Source organism: Rhamphochromis longiceps, linkage group LG6 (genome assembly GCF_057381845.1).
Source record: "Rhamphochromis longiceps isolate RC_006_pf linkage group LG6, R_longiceps_female_GT1.1, whole genome shotgun sequence".
Classification (NCBI taxonomy): Eukaryota; Metazoa; Chordata; class Actinopteri; order Cichliformes; family Cichlidae; genus Rhamphochromis; species Rhamphochromis longiceps.
The window spans coordinates 15,447,529-15,469,464 of NC_140562.1; the positions used below are offsets into that span (position 1 = coordinate 15,447,529).

The window sequence follows — 21,936 nt, forward strand, 5'->3', positions numbered from 1 at the left end:
CGCCTTTTTATGCTCAGTTTGAGCTTTATCACGATCATGTCTATATGCCTAAATGCAGTGAGTTGCTGCCGTCTGATTGGCTGATTAGATATTTGAATTAACAAACAGTTGAGCAGGCGCTGAGCGTAAATTTGCACAGTACCACTGAATCATAGCAAAACCTCTGGAGAGATAGCATGTAACATAATTGCTTACAGTAAATCAGCCCATTAAGTAAAGAGCATCATAGTGTCACGGGCGAGAATGCGGTGGACTCAAGAGCAGACTCAATTTGCTTCGAACTGTGTATAATTTATTGAAAAGAACAAAACGTGAACAGAACTGGGTTTAACAGAAACCATACGCAGAAACTAAGGGAAATCCGTGGGCGGAGAGACCGGCGTAGAGCACGGGGAGAACTCTAACGGGAACTTCTGTAAACACAGGAGAGAGATGTTCCTGAATGGAAAAAAACGAGTAAGGGACAGAGGTACGGAGTGCCAGTGGATAGTCTTGGGCTTACTTGGAGACCCTAGTTATTAGGCGGGGAAAGGGCTGCCGTGGGAGTATTCCAGAGAGGGTCAAGAGTGTGGAGAGTCCGGTCCAGATTCCAAGGAGGTGGAGAATACGGACTGAAGGGCAGGCTGAGGAGAAGTGGAGTATATAATCCTCGGGTTCAGAGCAGACGGAAGAACAGAATGGAGACCAAACCAGCACTACTGATGAGTGCGACGGGTGGTGAATCTGAAGAATACAGGAAACAAAAACACATTAACCCATGGTCCAGATATACAGAGTCAGAGCTCAGAGGAGGGCGAGTTTACCACAGATGGTAGCAGGACGAACTGGCGAGGAGTGGCAGGCCGTGCCGGCTTAAAAACCCTCTAGGTGGAGCCCCGGAGATTGACAACAGGTGATGAGCTGGCCAACTCCACCCCCAGGGACGAATGAGAGGAACCTGGACCACGCCCGACCAGACACTCCCACAGCATATGACACATAGGGGATCAGACTTCTATTATTTCCCCATTTTTTGTACCTTATTATCATTGAACAAACTGCAAAACAACACATATTCATAATTCCCCTTTCCACCTTGTGTTTTATAGCAGTAACTATGAATTAAATATATATTTGTAAGATTGCACACAACATGTATTATTTAACATAACATCATATTTTAGATGTGATTTCTACCTGCAGTTTCAGGTACATGTCATACAAGGATGTTTCTGGTTGTTTTTCTCACAGCAGTAACTATGAATTATATATTTGTAAGTTTGCACACAACATAATATATATGTTATATATAACATTAGACTATAATTTAGATGTGATTTCTAATACTGTTTTAGCCAATCTCAATATAACACAAAACCTTTTTCACAGAGTGGAAAGGTTGTCAATCACTTTAATGTGTAGAAACATGGTAACTAGAGATAATTCACATCACTTTAATATACTATAAAGTGGTTTAACTTCTCACTGAACTGAATATATGACTACAGCAACACAACAGACCGTGCACTGGTAAACGCAGCTTATACCATGTTCGACCTCATAGTACTTTCCCTGAATATAAACAATGTATGAGTCACACTTAGCACTAAAACCACCGCAGTGTTTGCATTTAACGTTTCATCTTCTCAGTTGAAAGGCAAACAAAAATTGCTTCGCAGAGCTCGTTTCTGGCCAATGAACATCAAAGGATATTTTCTTACAAGTAATGGGGAGCCTGCTTGAAATTTTCATGATCAGGCTGATCCCGTCGTGCATACCAGGAAAATGCATGCGTAAATTGCATAGTTGTGCCTTCCTTTGACATCCACCCTTCATTCATCAAACGTCTCTTCAAAACGTGGCCTTTGTTTCTTGTCGTAATGTGCAAGTGAGCTCCATTTACTGAACGAGACAGCACAAATGAAAACACCACCCTGCAGTATACCTCTTGGTAATATATGCTAATCTAAGGCACCATTTTCTTTCTTAAATCTGATTTCGAAGGATTTTTACAAGGAAAGCAAAGCCACCAAATTACCCCTGTGGGAAAATATTCATTGCTCACTTTGCAGTTGAAAAACAGGAAATAGCTATTTCTGGAGCTCATTACTCTCCATTAACTTATTATGGGAATTGACCATATCACCATTACAGAGCAGGCCTTACCAGGTTGTCTTCTTTATTTTGGTGCCAAGGCGCACAGTCTTGTGGTTCCTGCTTTACTTAACTTGGATACTGCGCAGTGGAAATCGATGATGAAGGCGACACACGCCAGTGTGCCGACAGAGCCTCATCTGGGGACGGCCTCTCTTCACTTCATGCAACAATAAGTCCAACAAGGAAACACTTTAAAAAGAGAGAAAATTAGAGCTTAGACCTTAATAGAAACAAGCATAAACATAACGTGCAGAGACATGCGAATGCACACTCGTAGCATTTGGGGAAGATGAGAAACAGCTTGAGAATAACAAGAAGTGAATTTTGAGCTTCATTTCTGACCGGGTGAATCTGTGCATGTATGTGTGCGTGACGGTCAGGTTTTCTTCGCTGACTACTCTTACTGACACACTCTTTACACAAGTTTGTTTAGTACACTGTCGGTAGTCATTTTACACTTGAAAAGCCCACTCGGGGCTCAGGTGTGCTCGTCCTGGCAATAAATAAGGGACAGCAAAAACAGTGTAAATGTTGACTGCGGCCTCTGTTACAGTGTGAAGCACATCTCAGCTTTGGATGAAGGGAATCAAAGTGAAAATGAAGTCATGAATATTTAGCCTCAGGTGCTATGTGTGCGTGTGTGTGTGTGTGTGTGTGTGTGTGTGTGTGTGTGTGTGTGTGTGTGTGTGTGTGTGTGTGTGTGTGTGTGTGTATTTCAGTGACAAAGCAGTTAGTATGTCAAAGCTTGCATGCGTGAAGCAGAGATGATAATTACAGTGCAGATTTACCTGTCACTACAGTTGTAAACATACTGTAGAGATGTCACAGTCAGGACGACTTATTTTTAGATTGCGGTGACTCCAATTTGTGAGGCTTCAAAGATCAAAGTAGCAGTTTACACTCACTGCAAAGGTCCTGTCTCCATTCATCAGCTGCACAAAAACAAAATACACCTTTCATTCAGAGTGCCATATTATGTAAGTAATAGCACTGTCAGTGAGTGTGGGAGTAGGTCAGCCTCCGGGGAAGCTGAAACAACCAAGGACTCGTTTGGTTTTAGAGGAAACACAAAAGGCTGAAATCCAATTCGAATGGTTGAAGAAATGTCCCTGCACTTCTGTCAATGACAGAATGTGATTACAGTGCTACGATGTAGGTAGGCAGAAGGCAAGGGCAATTATTACAAATTATTGTGGTGTGTTATGAATTATTATTGCTGGGAGAGGGGAACGCTCCACCAGCCTCTGTTTGTTTTCTGTTCTTCTCTTGGTACAGTGGGGGAAATAATGATTTGATCTTTATCCTGTTGTGTGGTTTGCTCACTTAGAAAGAAATGAACTGTTATTTTTATGGTATCTTAATTTTAATGGAAAGGGACAGAATGTCCACCAGAAAAAAACACTTTACACAAAAGTTATAAACTGCTTCACATTTCAAGTATTTGATCCCAAGCAACCCGGCTAGAATTCTGCCTCCCACAGACTGACTGTGTGACCAACTCATTGTGTGGATGCCTTAATAGGCATCCACACTATTGAGTTCCTGTTTCTCTTTATTCTTTATTATTCCGGGTGTTTCCGTACACTTTTCGCCGTGGATCTACTTCCACAATTTTTGTGCTATTTTCACCGTTCAAACTCTAAACTGTTCTGCTCTTTCTGCTTATGCCGGCTATGACTTTTGGTGTTTATTACTATTATACTTTTTAAAATATTACACTTTTTTCCTTTAATTTGTCCCATTGAAATGAATGGGAAACTTCCACAATTCTGCTAAAACTTTCTTGTCTTTGAAACTTAACTACTGCCTCATACTTTCACCTAGAAACTCCATTCAAACTTTAAAACGTTCTCAAATGATTGGGCCATTCCTGTATGATTCAGCTTTTTCAGATCTTCTACTGTTTTCATCTTATCTCTCTTTAAGTCTTCAGTTGCAAAATTGTGATTTTTCAGAAAATACATGCGTTGCTATGGTTGCTATGCAATTAACTCAGAGGGGACAGTGAAACTGTGTGAATTTTCTCTTCATGTCCAAACAACTTCTTGCTACTCGCTCAATTTCCACTCAAGCCCCACAGATTATACACCAAAACGTAGGTATTTTTGCTGGCTTTCAGAAAATGTCCCTATCATTGTTGTGGGACTCATAGTTATTTTGCAAATCTCCTCAGAGTAACACAAAGTCAGAAAACTCTCCATATAAACTCAATGGAGGCATTTTCAAATTGTCATATCTCCTTAACGAAGCGAAGTTAAGACATGAGGCTTGTCCCGGTATATCTTCAGACACTCCTGATGCTCACAATTCAAGAATTATTTTCTCACCTATTACCGTTCTGAGATGAGTTAGACTTGTTTGAGGGTAGGAAATTTGTCCCTCGCTCAGATTTCATCAGATTTCAAATTCTGGAAATGAGTCACTTTTTTCTCTCATCATATCTTTTTGATGGATTTCCACAGAGCCCTGAAAATTTCCATGACTGTTCACCAAAGCCTGCTGTTTCTTACGGTGAAAGAATGATTTTGATGCTCCATATAGATTTAGAGTTACCAAAGGTTGTTTGAGAGCAAGTCAAGGCAGTTTTTGCTTCGCCTCTACTCAGTTACAGTGTATTACAAGTCATATATCTTTAATAATTTATATTTTATCTCTGAATTATGAAGACCTGAAGATTCCCCCATCTCTTCTGAACAAAACAATGTCTGAATGACCGTTCTAGCCTCTACGGTTAGGAAATTATGGCCATTTGTTCGAGGGGAATCCTGAATGTCAGAAATACACTGAAGAAAACTCACACCTCTCTCTGTGTCTGCGTGTGTAAGGGCTGACTACAGCAGGTGCAGCTAATTTAACTGACCTACATATACCAAGCCCAGACTCTCAACAGCTCCTGTTCCCTTTACTGTCTGTGTATGTTTGTCTGTGTATCAATATTTCTCCTATGTTTAGGTATTACTCCTCAATCATAGTATTTCTGCTAAAGCAAAGTACTTCTACTACATCTTAGTACTTCTGCTAAATCATAGTATTTTTTGAAAAATCATAGTATATTTGCCAAATCATGGTATTTGTGCAAAATCATGGTTTTGGGGCCAAATCATAATATTTCTGTTATGTTATAGTATATGTGCTGAATATATTATATGTGCCAAATCACAGTATTTATACCAAATTATAGTATTTATGCCAAATTACAGTATTTCTGCTAAAAAGCAGAAATAGTCCTTTTTAGCAGGAATTTCTGCCAAAAGATAGTATTTATGTTAAAACATAGTATTTCTGCTAAATCAGAGTATTCCTGCCAAATCATAGTATTTGTACTGAAACATAGTACTTCTGCCCAATCACATTATTTGTACTAAATGATAGTACTTGTGCCAAATCATAGTATTTGTGCCAAAGCATCGTATTTGTATGGAGTCATAGTATTTCTTCTAAATCATAGTATTTCAATCAAATCTCAGTAGTTGTTGTTAAAACGCAGTATTATTGCAAAATCATAGTATTTGTACCCATTCATAGTATTTCTGCTAAATCATAGCATTTGTGCCAAATCATGGTATTTGTGCAAAAACATAGTATGTCTGCAAAACCATAGTATATCCCTTATGTTATAGTATTACTACTAAGGCATAGTATTTCTGCCAAATCATAGTATTTGTACTAAATCATAGTACTTGTGCCAAATCATAGTATTTGTTGCACATCATAGTATTGGAACCAAAACATAGTATTTGTCCCAAAGCATCGTATTTGTATGGAGTAATAGTATTTCTTCAAAATCATAGTATTTCAATCAAATCTCAGTAGTTGTGTTAAAATGCAGTATTATTGCCAAATCATAGTATTTGTACCCAATCATAGTATTTTTGCCATGTCATTGTATTTGTGCCAAATCATAGTATTTTTGCCAAATTGTGGTATTTGTGCCCAATTAATAATTCTGTTATGTTATAGTATTACTACTAACTTGTAGAATATCTGTTATGTTATAGTGTATCTGCGGAATATAGTATTTGTGCCAAATCGTAGTATTTATACCAAATCACAGTATTTGTGCTAAAACATAGTATTTCTGCCATATTGTGGCATTTGTGCAAGAACATTGAACTGTTATGTTATAGTATTACTACTAAGTCATAGTATTTCTGCGTTGTTATAGTATTTGTACTAAAACGTAGTATCTCTGCCAAGTCATAGAATTACTGCAATTTCATAGTTTTTTTTAGGAAATCTGTTATGTTATAGTATTACTACTAAGTCATAGTATTTCTGCCAAATCATAGTATTTGTGCCAAAGCATCGTATTTGTATGGAGTCATAGTATTTCAATCAAATCTCAGTAGTTGTTGTTAAAACGCAGTATTATTGCCAAATCATAGTATTTGTACCCAATCTTAGTATTTCTGCTAAATCATAGCATTTGTTCCAAATCATGGTATTTGTGCAGAAAACTTGGTTTGTCTGCAAAACCATAGTATATCTCTTATGTTATAGTATTACTACTAAGGCATAGTATTTCTGCCAATCATAGTATTTGTACTAAATCATAGTACTTGTGCCAAATCATAGTATTTGTTGCACATCATAGTATTGGAACCCAAACATAGTATTTGTCCCAAAGCATCGTATTTGTATGGAGTAATAGTATTTCTTCAAAATCATAGTATTTCAATCAAATCTCAGTAGTTGTGTTAAAATGCAGTATTATTGCCAAATCATAGTATTTGTACCCAATCATAGTATTTTTGCCAAATTGTGGTATTTGTGCCCAATTAATAATTCTGTTATGTTATAGTATTACTACTAAGTCGTAGAATATCTGTTATGTTATAGTGTATCTGCGGAATATAGTATGTGTGCCAAATCGTAGTATTTATACCAAATCACAGTATTTATGCTAAAACATAGTATTTCTGCCATATTGTGGTATTTGTGCAAGAACATTGAACTGTTATGTTATAGTATTACTACTAAGTCATAGTATTTCTGCCAAATCATAGTATTTGTGTGAATTTGTATACTGTAATATCACTGTAGTATGTAGTGGCTAAGTAGGGGGTGTTTACAGTGTAAATAGGTCATCTCTTGTGTTGGAGTGCCCTCTTGTGGCGCCTTTTTGTGTAGTGCCTTAGTAAACGTGAACCCTGTAAGAAGTGGTATCAGACTGATTTGTAGTGGAGGAATTTGTTGCCAGTGTTCTTAATCATAGAAACCACACCATATCACCTCTCCACATCCTCCTACTGTATGCCATGCCTCCCTGTACCATCCATCTGACCGCCAATAAACTCCACCTGTGGTAATCTAATCCCTGGATGTCAGCCTCTCCTTCTGACCGAGGATAGTTACTATTGCAGCACCACCCAGCATTAAACTGACGTACACCATTCTGTACAATAGTATTTGTGCTAAAAAGTAGTATTTCTGCCAAATCATAGTATTACTGCTATTTCATACTATTTAAGCGAAATTACAGTGTTTCTGCAAAAACATGTTTGAGGGGTGGAAATCTGTCCTCCTCTCATTTTTCAAACTCCGAAAATTAAGCCATTTCTTCTCTCGTCATGTCTCCGCGACGGAGATACAAAGAGCTATGTAAATCGTAGTCAAAGTACACCAAAGTCCGCTGATTCACCCAGTGCAAGAATTATGCTTCTATCCCACCTAGTTTTTGAGTACAAATTTATACACTATCACAGACCGGTAATTCATATTGATAATTTATTACAATTCTGCAAAGTTTTATGATTTTAGCAGCTTTTCTAATATGGACCTCACATTCTTGTTAACAGTCTATGGCAGAAATACATACAAGTACACAGCCTGATGAAGCAGACAGAAGCAGTACCTCTGATTGGTTCAGCATTTTCACCTCTTATCAGCACAAATCTCAGCCTCTTCTGCTGTTTTCATTAGAATTGTAAGCTTTTCCACCTTTTTTCAGTTACGTGAGAACCAGTTTGGCTCAATGAGTAGCTGAAAAATGTCAGCCTCTTCTGCTGTTTTAGCAGGATTTCAGAGTTCAGCTTTTTCACTTGTTTTAAGCACAAATTTCAGTTTCTTTACCTCATTTCACAACAAAGTTCTTCCTCTTCACCTCTTTTCTGCTAATTTGAGCTTCTGCTCCACAGTGCACATTGTCCCTCTCATCATATCTTTGCTTGTGACCAGAACTCATTTGGCTCAGAGGGTAGGGCATCTGCCGTGAGACCCGGTGGCAGAGGTTTGAATCCTACCTGTGACAGTTGCTACACATGTTCCCTGCTTGCATGCGCTCTGCTTTCTTGTGTGTCACTGCTCTCCAGTGTGTCATTACACATACAGCCATCTTCAGCAAGTACTTCTGCTTCTACACCTCTTTTCAGCTCATCTTTTTGCTTCTTTGCCTCTTTTCAGCAGAAATTCTTCTGATTCACCTCTTTTCTGCCAAATGTTTAGCTTTTTCACCTCTTATCAGCACAATTCTAAGCAGCTTCTGCTAATTTCACCACAATTGTCACTCTCTCCACCTCTTCTTTGTGTGAATGAGTTTGGTGCAGTGAGGTGAATTGCCGCCTTTAGACCAGAAGGGCCAGGTTCGAATCCTGCTCAGGGCAATGTTTTTTTTTGGTTTTTTTTTTCAACTTTTTCAGCTTTTTTCAGCAGACATCTTCAGCGTTAAGGCATCCACACAGCATTTTCGCAGGAAATGCAAATTTTTCTAGTTATATGTGTGAAGCACATGTATCCACAGAATCAGTTTCTTCAATTTCAGTGTCTCCTCCACTATGGGCAAAACCACAGAGCTGTCAAAGAACATCAGGGACAAGAATGTAAACCTGAACAAGGGGGAATGGGCTCCAGGTCACCAGCAGGAAGGTTAGTATTGGTGACGACTGCTGGTACGATAATTCTGAAATGGAAGAAATATAAAATGACCATCAATGGCCCTCGGTCTGGAGCTCCATGCAAAATGTTGTAAAAAAGCTGGTGGATCATGTTCATAGCTAGCTACTGTCCAGACCTCAAACGTTTGTGCAGTGAGCTGAATCTTCAAGAAACCTACAGGATTTAGAAAGTTTCCATAAAGAGGAGAAGGCTAGGATCCCTCTTGAGATGTGTGCAAACCCAACAAGGGTTTGGCTTGAACATCAAATACTTGTGTCAATCAATGACATGCAAATCAATCCAAACCAGAGCCTGAATGCCCACTAACAAAGATTCAAAATGCTGCTTAATGAGTGAATTACTTCCTGTGTGAATACAGATTTAATATTCCATTAAGTAACAAGGAATATACATTTTAAAGGGATTTGTTTGTTTGTGGTATGATATGAGCATGTACTTGTGTTATTTTTGTGGTTAAGTGGAGCGATGTTGACAGGTTTCTTTGATTAACTTTAGTAGCATTTCACTAATCACAGCAGTCGACTGACTGAACGTGGACATGCTGATGTGTAACACTGAAATTGTTTTTGTTTCTCCTAAGGCATCTCAGGCTTTTAATCATGAGATTCATAAATGAATGGTTCAGTTCAGCAGCGTACTCAGACCCCAACACCTTAAGTGAGTCTGACACTACAATCCAATCTAATTTTAGAGTCTCTCTGCCAATCCAAAGCTGCAACAGATTCTCTCATTTTGTAAATGACAGGCCTGTGTCATTAAGAGAGAAAACCCCCCACACACACGCATAGACACACGCAAGGCTGTGCCAGACATACATTAGCATCCTACATTTAGCAGCCTAATCTGTCTGTTTGTTTGGCTGAATTACATTTGGCAGAACAATGACCACCTGCATGTCGATTTCTTGTCGTGTCTAATTAACACTGTTTTTTTTTGTTTGTTTGTTTTGCCAATAATTTGGATGATGGAAGCCAGAACTGGATTTTATGTGACTTTTTATATTTATTTGTTGACAAAGTATTAAGTTGTGTTTCCCAGTTTGTTCTTGTCTCCTGAGACCTCTGCACCATCCTGTCAGGATTATCGCCCAGCTGAGTCACTCGAGGTTTGATGAAGTTCCCTTTAAATCTGATGCCTCGTCTCTCTCAGTATCTGTGCTTCTGTTTCAGAGTTGCTTTTTCCAGAGCAGCAAATCAATATCACAACAACATTTGCCCTTGTGTGAGAGTGAATGTGGAGATTTTTTGTTTTCTTAGCACACATAAACAACTTAAATAAAAGAAAGCAATACAGCCAATGTATGATTGACAGTAGTCCATATCTACTAACCCTGGGCAACTGAGTGTGCACTGCTGCTGAGCCTTGAATAACAAAGCCCAGCACTGAAATGTGTGTGTTTAGAATAGAAGAAGAGAATAAAAATGTCCTTTATTGGTCCTCATTGGGGAAGTTCAAGTGTTCCAGAAGCAAAGGGACAGGCAGACGGAGCATGCATATTCACAGAAAAGTAAAGAATACAAAATTAGAAAAATATATATTTTCAGGGTTATGAAAAAAAGAAGGTCGGAACTTCATGAGTGAACAGGAAGTGGTTTGGAGACATGGAAGTGAGAAAAGATGGCAGAGCTGAAGACGTTAAAGACTTAATAGGGAGTAGGGCTGCCACAAACGATTATTTCGATAGTCGACTAGTCACCGATTATTTTTGCGATTAGTCGACTAATCAGATCATGCATCCACTGGACGTAAAACGTACAGCCTATTCCACCAGCAGCAGTTAAAACTAACCAGCTGCCGCCATTGTTGACAACTGTTCTGGGCCGCGCTATGAATTATGGGACACAGCTTCTTCTTCGGGGTTTAACGGCAGCTGGCATCCTTGTACATGCAGTGCTGCCATCTTCTGTTTCAGTCCGTTATTACACTCTTAAATCCTACTACTTATTCCTGCGTCTTTTGTGATCTTACAAAGCTTCAAACGATGCGTCGACTATTAAATTAGTCGTCGACGATTTTGATAGTCGACGTAATCGTGACTGGTCGACTAATCGTGGCAGCCCTAATAGGGAGTGATGAAGATGGATAGGATTAGATATGATTACATCAGAGGGACAACTCAGGCTGAGAGGTTTGGAGACGAAGTCAGAGAGGCAAGGCTGAGATGGTTTGGACATATGCAGACGAAGGAGAGTGGATATGTTGGATAAAGGATGTTAAAGATGGAGCTGCCAGGCAGGAGGAGACAAGGAAGACCGCAGAGAAGGTTCATGGTGGACGTTTATAACAAAGGAGGTCATATGGCAGGTTGGTGTGACTGAGGACGAGTAGGTGACTAGGAAGAGGGTGAGATGGAGGCAGATGATCCACTGAGGTGCTCTAAAAAGATCAGCTGAAAGAAGAAGAAGAACCTGCTGCAGTTCTACAAAATGAAAAGGAGGTGAATTACCATGAAACTTCATAAAATGGTTTTTGTTTTTTTATGCTATATTGCTGAAATCTTTCCTGTTTACTTCACTTGAGTGCACTGAAGAAAACTGGAGGGGTCTATTTTTCTCATACTTGGTTTGTTGGTCATGATTATTAAAGCTATTTAATGATGGCTCATTGAAATGTTGTGTCTTGCTACCTTTGTTTGAATTCTAACAAAAATGCAAGCTGTTGCCTTCTTCCTGCTCTGTGTTGTTGTCCTGTGATCACATGACACATATTAGATTATTCTGTTATTATATGTTACCTTATATATGTAATCAAAGTAGTTGAATTAGAATACTGCTGTAGATCACATTATACCCTTTAATATAGAGTGTGTGAGCTGTATGTAGTTTAGTTCTCATTATACTTTTGAGTTAACAGAACATATTCACATATTAGTTCATTAGATAAATGTGCATCACTCTGTATCCTTGATCTGCTGGGAATGTGTTACACTGTTTTCTTGACGTGCTTAATTGTTGAATCATGAAGAGAAGGTTGTAAGCAGGAGACTCTGTGTCTAAAGACAGGGGAGATAGATAGACCACATTCCACACCCCCACCTTACAGAAAGCAGAGAAACAACTGCCGAGGTCATAACTTAGGCGCTGTAACAGAGAAAAAATGTGATGTTTTGGCTTTTACGACTAGCTGGGGGCCACTAGAGACTATAAAAAGCTGAGCAACCCGTCACCATTTTGAGACATGTGCCTGACCCTCTGGTAGCATCTCTCCCGTCCGGACGTTGTAATGCTCTTATTGTTGAATTGTATGGAAATAAATGATTGTTGATTGAGCATTTATACACCGAGTATTGTCCTTCCTTCAGCCCAAAGATTCAAAGAATTGGGAAAATTCAACAACTTGGTGCCGTGTGACCCGGATCTTTGGTGTGCTGAGGAGGTGCAGATTTGACCTTTGGTGAGATCGTGAGGCGAGGTGAACAGAGGACCGGTCCAAAAATAAAAAGGTAAGCACAGCCTGTTGTATTATAAATACCAAATGTGCATATTGGGCTTTCCAAATTAATCTGTTCACTGAGTCACATGTATTTTCACAGTAAATTTGTCGGTGTCTGGTTTTTGGCGCAAGATACTAACAACATAAGTTGAGGCTGAATTCCAGTGTGTTAAATAAACTGCTTCTACCGAGAAACTAATAAGACACTACGTTGAGCTAGTTGCAGTAAACTGCTTCTACCGAGAAACTAATAAGATACTACGTTGAGCTAGTTGCAGCCACTTTACCTTCCACATTTAATTTTGTCTAATACTGGCTTCTGTAGCAATAATACGTTAGAATTTCTTCTGAAGACGCGGCCATTAGTTCAGTACATTGAAGTCGAGGTTTGAAGTTTGTTTATGGTGTCGGTTACGTCCTGGCTCTTGCCGGCCATGAAATAGAAGTTGATTTAAGGAAAAGCAGATGCTGGCTTCACGGTGCGGTTGAACGCTGGCAACGCGAGAGCGAAACACGTCCGTAGGTTTGGTTTATGATATGGCCGTGTTCCGGTGGTGCGGCCGTGAAGTGCAGTAGTGGTTGGTGCTAATTTTAGTACATTGAACAGAGGTTTGACGGTGGTTTGTGGCGTCAGTCGAGTTTTTTTTTAAGGGCTGCGGTCATAAAACAAAGTAAAATTTTACTTGCCAAGAAGTACATAGAGCAAAACCTGGTTTATGATGTCGGGTATAACTTCGGGGATGCAAGCATCACTTTTATGATGCGACTTTGCCCCGTGGTGGCGGTCATAAGCGCAGAGAAAGGGGTATTTTGGTCTATGGTGCAGTGTGCTTTAAGAAAATCTAATAGTTGAGCTCAGAGGTTTCTGTGTAAAATTCCCGCTGAGGAAAAGTGTTGTGTGTGAGTGTCAAAGCGCGCTCTGGGTGAGAGAGTGTGTGTGAAGCTGCGAGGCGCGCTCTGGGTGCTGTCTTGTGGGTAAAGCGCGCACTGAGTGAGAGTGTGAGTGAGGCGCGCTCTGAGTGTGTTTTCTGTGTGGAGTGTGAAGCGTGAACACAGTGACAGTGACGGTTGATGTGTTTGATTAGGAGGACATTAGAGCAAATACACATTTTAGGATCAAAGGTTGATGCCTAGTGTACCTGTGGAACATTTGCCCTAGGAGTGGCGACCCTCCTGTCCGTGGACGCGTGGCCAGGACCGGCGGCGTCCGGGTGCCGAGGTGGTGACTTGGGGAGGTGAGGGCCCCCGCATAGCTACGGATATAACACTGGAACGGCCGTGTAATCACGGGTTCACATTTATTTCCGGACTAGAACAAGACACATTTTGCGAACAAACGTTGAGTCTAGATTAGTAAAGAAATAAAAAGGTTGAATTCCTCGTTTCAGTGGTTGAAATTGTTGTGTGCCTGTCCCCTGACGAGTGTGAAATTAAAATAAAGAGGGAATTTGGAGCCACATAGAGATAGACGGGCATAATTGGGTGTATTACTCTGTGGTGTAATAAAAATAAAAAGGAGAGATAGTAAGAGGTGTGCAGTGGAGAATTATGGAGGAGTACAGAGAGGAATGTGTTGGGAGACTGGCGTACAGTTTACGCTGTCAAGGTAGGCGTGTTGCCTGCTTATCTGTTTAACAGTGATGAAAATGAAATTAAATAAATCTCTTAGTGTGTTAATACAGGAAGCTGCGGACCTGGACCAACTGCCCCCACAAGCACAGCGGCCGAAGCAAAATTATAGGTAATGGGAACCACACCCAGCACGAATCAGCAGCTGTGAAAAAGACAGCAGCGAGGAGAGAATTAGAGGAGAAATTAAGAGAAGTTTTAACACATAAAATTGGGGCCAACGGACTTGTGGAGGTTGGGAAGGCGTCCGGAGCATCACAACAAAAAGGTGAAACAAAAACACACAAGCAGAGAAATCTGAGAGAAAGGCTCCTTTTAAGGTAACGCCTAGTTTGAGAAAAGATAAAATTAACCTGCTTTTATACAAATGCACATACACGCAATGAAGAAACAGCTTACACTCATGAACACGTGAAGATTTTCCAGCAAGGTTAAAGAAAAATTAACATACTTAAATGATGAAGTCTATACATTACTGACAAAGAAACCCTCTGGGTTGCAGGACAACAATTTAACTAAAAAAAAAAAAAAAAAAGGAACACTGGTCTAACCAACCAGGCAAGACACAACAAATTTAGTGGTTAAAAGATTCAAATTGTGACATGTTTTCTGTTGATTGATTAATAAAAGTGATTACTGAATGAAAGAAAGTTCCTTTTTGGGCTTTTAAACATGATCTTAAGAATTTTAACATATACCGGTGTTGTCCTGTCAACTTGGTGGGTTAGGAGTTGATTATATCGGGAGACAAAAAACAAAAAAAAGGGGAGAGAAGGCTGACACAGGGCCTGGCCCCGTTGTCTCCCCTCTGAATAACACAGCCAACACAACAACATTTTCCTGTTCGTTTGTTTTTGTTTTTTGTTTTGTTTTGTTTTTGTTTTTTCTATACATATTTAATTACAGGCTGCTTTGCCGGCCCTGAAAGCCGAGGCTGACTGGACTCCTGCTCTCCCCCATACGTGACACTGACCAAATGCTGCAACAGCTGGACCCACAACAACGACCTGAGAATGTCAACAGACCTGCAGGAATGTGATCTCATGCAGCCGAGACGGAGAGCACTAAACCTAAGGCCCGTTTCACTACACGGGGGAAAATTCCCAGACTGCGTCAGCTGACAGAGCTGTGACGAGACGCCCGCCAAGCCCGAATGAAAAGTAAGGCCGAGCGAAAGAATGCTGACCTTGATAACTTTGCATTCACACTGTGCAGGACAGTGATGGACCAACACGGATGATCGGGTGGCGAAAAAGGGCGTGACCGAGACAAGAGGAGTAACTGAGGTCAGAAGGCACCTCAGAATGGACAAAAACACAGAAGAAGATGCAGGTTTCACCTGCGGTGAACATCGACACTGGAGAAAGGACTGCCCCAATTGGGGTCAGAACCAGGACGGACTGAATTTTGAGCAGCAGCAGCAGCAATGGTCGCAAACAAACTGAAAAGGAGGGGGGGCAGGACCCCAGGGCACGCTTCAGGCCGTGGTTTACCCAGAACACCAGAACAGGAAAGTGATGAACACACACACACACACACACACACACACACACACACACACACACACACACACACACACACACACACGTCTCCAAACACACAGATTCAGAATGAAGTGAAATACACACATGAACACGTGCACTCGTTGAGTGAGTGAGAAATGACACACACACACACACACACACACACACACACACACACACACACACACACGGGAATGTTGATTCACTGAGAAGTGATGCACACACATACACATGCACACGCTTGTGCAATGAAGAGTGATCCACACTCACACACACATACACGCTGATGCAATGAAGAATGCTTTGCTTATGCGGATATGCAAAATGCTGCACACAAACATCCCAATGCATAATTTTTATGAGGAGCCATTGATTACCATTAAATACTTAGAATGTGTTATATGTCACCTAGAAGGCATTTATGAAGATTTTAGGAATAAGCTCTAAAACGGTTTGGTTATGAAAACAATGTCTGTGCGTGATGTCTGTTTATGGCTCAAGGCCTTGACTGAATTCTTTGCTGTGCTTCACACAGCCCTGATGAGGAACAGTGGCACAGAGTGAAAATGATGAATTAATAGTGTAAGTTTTAGGTCGGAGTACGGCATTTTCTGTGATTGAGTTTTAATTCAAGGAGGAACAAAAGGTGTTACGGCACCTGAGGTTCTCATTCCCACACAATATTGTCCCGGCAGGAAGCAAAATGTTCCTGTGAATTTCTGGTTGATTGTTTGGTTTTGTTTAGCGCTAGCTTGATTTTATCAGTGAGCTTTGGCTTGTGTTCTTTCTCGTAAGCGAGAGAGGGATAGTTTTATGCTTGGACATGTCTGCAACGGGCCCTAGTTTGTGTTATTTTAGTAGTATTTTGTTGGTTATGTCTGTTTTCGTTTTTGTTACAGTGCACTGGAGAAAAAACATCTGAGAGGTGTGATCCACCGGTGGTGATATGTTGATATTTTGTGAGTTCATGATTTAACAATCAGCTCTTTAAACAAGGCCTGAAAGATTGAAATTTAAAGCGCTATAAAATATTATTACTGTAAACAGTTGCAAAGTGTGCTTCTCCATGATTGTAATTGGCTTGGGAGAAATTCACTTATAGGGAACACTGATCTAAAAGGATTGCACCGAGTCAATCCGGCCCAAAAAACAACAAGGAATTGTTTTCCTTTAAAATGATGACGTCATCTTGCTGGTGATGGAGGCTCGAATAGGTTGCGCGGGAGACTCCATTATCAGCAACATCTGGTATGAATGTGTATGGAGGTATGCATGCGAATGGACTGTGATGGACTGACGACTAAAAGTTTTGACTGACTTGATACTGAGACAATGACTGCACCAACTTTAGGATTAGTAAATGCCAATAAACAATTCATAAACAATTCACCCAGCCGACAAGAGAAGGGTGGATGCTTCGCTTTGTTTTGTTTTGTTTTTTCAGGAGCAGGAGGATAAGAGAGACTGGAGGAGGAGACTCTAGCTTCACATAAGTATGAACTGCAGACTTAACACTGTGGTTGCTGATTTTGAGTTACTGATGTTTGCATTAAGAAAACTGTGCTATATTAACTGTGTTTTGATTAAGGTATCATGTTATATTATTGGGAATGCCAAATGCTACAGTGGAGAAGACTTTTGATATCACTCATGACTGGAATATGTTACTATTAACCACAGCAGGCCACTGTAAAAAGTCAATTAAATTTTATAGAGGAAAATCGCCAAAATTGAACAATACCTATGAATGACTGGCCATATTCAGAATAGAGATATGCAATAATAAACATTGGTCCACGTGATTTAGGTTCTCACTTGAAATAGTAAGTTATTAAATGTAGAATATAATCGACAGGGACATTTGATAGGATGTGGTACTGAAAAAGAACAAGAGCAAAGTAAATAAAGAAAATATTGTGTTTAGTTTGGATAAATTCAAATTAAAATGTACCATTACACTCAGAGGATCAATATGAAATAAAACATATGCAAAATTTGTAGGAAGTACATGACTGATAACTGTTCTGTCCTGAGCGTTTGTTTCTAGAGCACCCACTTGACCACACCAACAGTTTCTCGCCACCGAGGAGGGGTACTTGCAAAAAGAATAAAATAAAAATCTGAGTTTAACAAAACATTTTAAATGTAAATATCAAGATTACCTTTCTTTTTCCATGAAATGTGCTTGTGGGCACGCCAGCCATTTTGAAAAGGTGGGCAAAACAATTGGCAAGGCCACACCCCCACACATGTGATATAATTTTAAAGGTACTGTTGCCCTCTCTAAGAAACATCAGGACTTAGAGGAGTGGCAAGTAGAGTATGCGAGCTACAAGCAAAAACTAAAATGTGTACTACAGTGTGCAAAAATGAAATACTGGGTCATCAGGGGGTCATGAGGGACATTTATAAAACTAAAAGTCCCACTAACCTTAAAGTGCACTTGAAAAGCTCACACAAGAAGGTTAATCTAGCTTACCTAGAAGACCTCATCAGGGGGAGCACACTCCCCCTCCTTGAAGAGCTCACTCACTCAACCCGCATCCCCAGAAAACAGCTAACCCCAGATAAGGCAGCGTGATGTATCCCGAGACAACAGGACTGGGACATCTAAATAAAGGTGTGAAACAATCGCCTTCAAAAGCTTATCAATTCACTTCAACCAAAATTAGGACCACACGGTGCGGCAAGAGTTAATAGTTATTAGTCTCAACACCCAAGGATAACCAGAAGAGCATGACTGATATGATGGAACTGGGATTTTGTTACACTTAATTCTTGCAAAACACAAATAAAACTAAATTGAAACTAAGGATTTTCAGAAAATAAAAACTACACTAAACTAGCAAACAATTGGTAAAAACTGATTACAACTGGTAAAAATTGAAAATCTGGAGTCGAAACTAAATAAAAATAACAACTAATGGAAATGGCGAAAAGTTTAAAACCCTGGTGCAGAGATTGGCAAATCTGACCAGGAAACGTTATAAAATGGATGGTCAGGATAGTCAGCGTTAAAGCCACTTTTGACAGTCCATACTAGGATGGCATTGGACATCTTCGGGGCAGAAAAGGGTTGGTGTGACCAAGGTGTGGTTTGGCTTGTTGTATGTACATTTCAAAATGTTACAGCTCTGGATGGACCAGTTACCTGGGCATGGAAGGATGACAGACTTTATTACATGAGGAGAAGGGACATTTTCGGGATCGAAGATCCTCAGGGATGACAAGGCTGGAGCAACGGTACTCGAGAGAAGAATTTCTGATACTTTCTGAGATATGATGTCACCAACCTTCTCTTTTAATTGTCTAGCTCCAATGAATTGACACATGGGAGTGTGTCAAAAAGGGGGAGTTGAGTTTGAACATCAAACAATGGTGATATGAAAATTTCTATGAGTTTATTTTTGTGTTTAATAAATTAGCTATGGTAAAACTTAAGCTTATAATGTGTTAGACTTAGAAAGGGTTCACTAATTTTTGATTTCTTTTACACACACATAGATTATGATTAGAATAGGTCCTGAACATAATATTTTAAACCAAATTTGAATCATTAGAACAACAATGGATAACAATATTAGATTATCAAGGCTAGGGAGAGAGGTGTTTTGGTTTTCTGTCTCTTGCAGAGAAAGGAAGAGACACCAGACGGGGACACGGAGATGTGAGGACCCTTCACAGCAGAGACAGATGTAGGGACAGCCGAGACAGCAACTGGGGTCAAGTGTCATGACGTTTGGGCTCCTGGAGAAGATGGATCCCACAAACACAGCAATAACCATGAAGGGGTTGGCGAAAACCAGGAATACCAGACCAACGAGGTTCAAGAGGCTCTTGGCAAAAAGGGGGACACGCCGGTGACCCCAAAATACACAGATCTTTGTTTGAAATCGGGGCAGAATAATCCCCAGAACTGTGCAATGACTAAAGGGTGGTCTAACCCCGGAGGTCGAAGAAAGAAGCTGAGAATCACCCAACTGGAAGACACTGGTAGCTGCAGCAATAAAAATAAAGGTTAAAAGCTCCTTAGACAGAGGTTCTAGTCTAAGTACATTTGAAAGGTATAAGGGGGCATTAAAATGGGAGTGGAAAACTGGAGCACCAAAATAAAGCTGTGGGAGAATTGGGGAGTGATGGGAGAGTCATCTGTAACTGCTGTTATGGTTGTAAATCTAACTTTGCTTGCATCTGAACTGCGTGAACACAGAGGTCATCCCACATATGGTCCACCCGTTAAAGGGGGACAGAGGGCCTCAGGATCAAGAAAACCTGGACCTTACAACATGCACTCCAGGGTCGCAAGTGATCTCTTTCAGAGATCAAAAGGGGGAATTATTAGATTATTCTGTTATTATATGTTACCTTATATATGTAATCAAAGTAGTTGAATTAGAATACTGCTGTAGATCACATTATACCCTTTAATATAGAGTGTGTGAGCTGTATGTAGTGTAGTTCTCATTATACTTTTGAGTTAACAGAACATATTCACATATTAGTTCATTAGATAAATGTGCATCACTCTGTATCCTTGATCTGCTGGGAATGTGTTACACTGTTTTCTTGACATGCTTAATTGTTGAATCATGAAGAGAAGGTTGTAAGCAGGAGACTCTGTGTCTAAAGACAGGGGAGATAGATAGACCACATTCCACACCCCCACCTTACAGAAAGCAGAGAAACAACTGCCGAGGTCATAACTTAGGCGCTGTAACAGAGAAAAAATGTGATGTTTTGGCTTTTACGACTAGCTGGGGGCCACTAGAGACTATAAAAAGCTGAGCAACCCGTCACCATTTTGAGACATGTGCCTGACCCTCTGGTAGCATCTCTCCCGTCCGGACGTTGTAATGCTCTTATTGTTGAATTGTATGGAAATAAATGATTGTTGATTGAGCATTTATACACCGAGTATTGTCCTTCCTTCAGCCCAAAGATTCAAAGAATTGGGAAAATTCAACACACAGCTGTGCTGAGCAGACACATGTTGAGGTATTTTATGGTTATAAATGAAAATGATGCGTATAGGAATGGAATCCACCGTGGCAACACCACCAGTTTTTTTAAAAAAAGATGAAAAATAGGCCTTTTTTTCTCCTCAGTATGAGTAGCAAAAGAAACAAAGTGATGAGGGAAGGAAGTCCCTGAGAGACTCGGCTCCTTGGCACATAGACAGAGCAATGAATATGCAGGCAGCTCATGTAGTGGGGAAACCAATGTTTCAGTCATGACTCATGACAAATTGCAGCATTTCTTAATGTTAATTTCAAATTTTATTGGTCTTCATAGTTGTTACTGATTACCTATAGACTGTAGATACCCCAACAATGTTTTCAGTTATTGTATTGCACCTTAAATAAACATACCTCAAACATGAACTATGAAAGTGTCTGAATATGTCTTAAATTCCAGGTCCCAGATCCAGGTCCCAGAAGGGGGAAAAGACTGAGCCAACATCACTATCAAACTAGACCTTCACTCCACATTATACAACACATATGTATTTAATTTAACCCCGTAAGACCCAACCCATCAAAAAATAGCCAGAAAATTCAGATTTTTTGGTAATGAGATGTTTATTAACCCTAATAACAAAATCAAAAAAATATCATGTTGTGTTCGATATGTTTTTATTATATGTTTAATATATATATTTTTGTATCGCATTTGATACATTTGATACAACTTGTTGTTAACAACAATGTTATTTTTAGACAAAAAAAGAGTTCTGTCCATAACATTTTGAAATTATGGCAAGTATTGACCATGTTGATGAGATAGAGGTCTCAGAAACTCATGTATCAAATATGATAAAATGGCCATTATAGGGTTAAACTAAAGCTGGACACTTAATAAGTTTCATCATTTGTTAAAGTCATGGTTCTATCTTGCGAACCAAAGCCTTCTTTTTTTATGAAATCATTTTCCTTATGAATTTAATTTTTGGTGCAAACATTTATTCAGTCATTTTACACTCCACTGATTAAAACGGGCACCTTTTCTGAACAGTTTTTGATAGCAGAGGGGCATGCTTCGAAATTTATTACTTATATTTCACGACCTTTCTCTCTCTCTGCTCTTATTTTTGCAGAATATCTGAAGATGTTGATGTCCACTAGGCACCTTTTTTTCTGGGAGTGTGTCTTAAAGGGCAGTTTGTTGTCTCAGTGGCATTTTAAATTATGTTCAGCAAACCAGAGCAAAAAAGTGGTGCTCAAAACAGGAAGGAGTGAAGAGCGCAGAGTAGCTATCCGGTCGTTAAGTGATGACGTGACGAATCCTACTTCCGCGCCTAAAGTAGTCTGCGTTTAATATGGCT

At 39.9% G+C, this 21,936-nt stretch overlaps 2 long non-coding RNA genes across 3 annotated transcripts in view; one reads left to right on the plus strand and one right to left on the minus strand.

The window, feature by feature from the left end:
• Positions 1 to 275: 275 nt before the first annotated feature.
• LOC146667705 (uncharacterized) overlaps positions 276 to 21,936 on the minus strand; it is a 28,211-nt gene continuing 6,550 nt past the window's right edge. Inside the window, exons 2-5 of one of the 2 annotated variants that reach the window (XR_014911963.1) lie at positions 2,925 to 3,068; positions 804 to 2,325; positions 503 to 723; positions 276 to 413 (exon numbers count right to left, since the gene is read on the minus strand). This is a non-coding gene — a long non-coding RNA (uncharacterized LOC146667705). Of the gene's footprint in view, positions 724 to 803; positions 2,326 to 2,924; positions 3,069 to 21,936 lie in introns of both variants that reach the window. The other variant, XR_014911962.1, reaches the window with a different exon arrangement.
• On the plus strand, positions 11,756 to 15,696 carry LOC146667706 (uncharacterized). The gene is made up of 2 exons (XR_014912090.1): positions 11,756 to 12,472; positions 14,998 to 15,696. It is a non-coding gene; the product is annotated as an uncharacterized LOC146667706 (long non-coding RNA).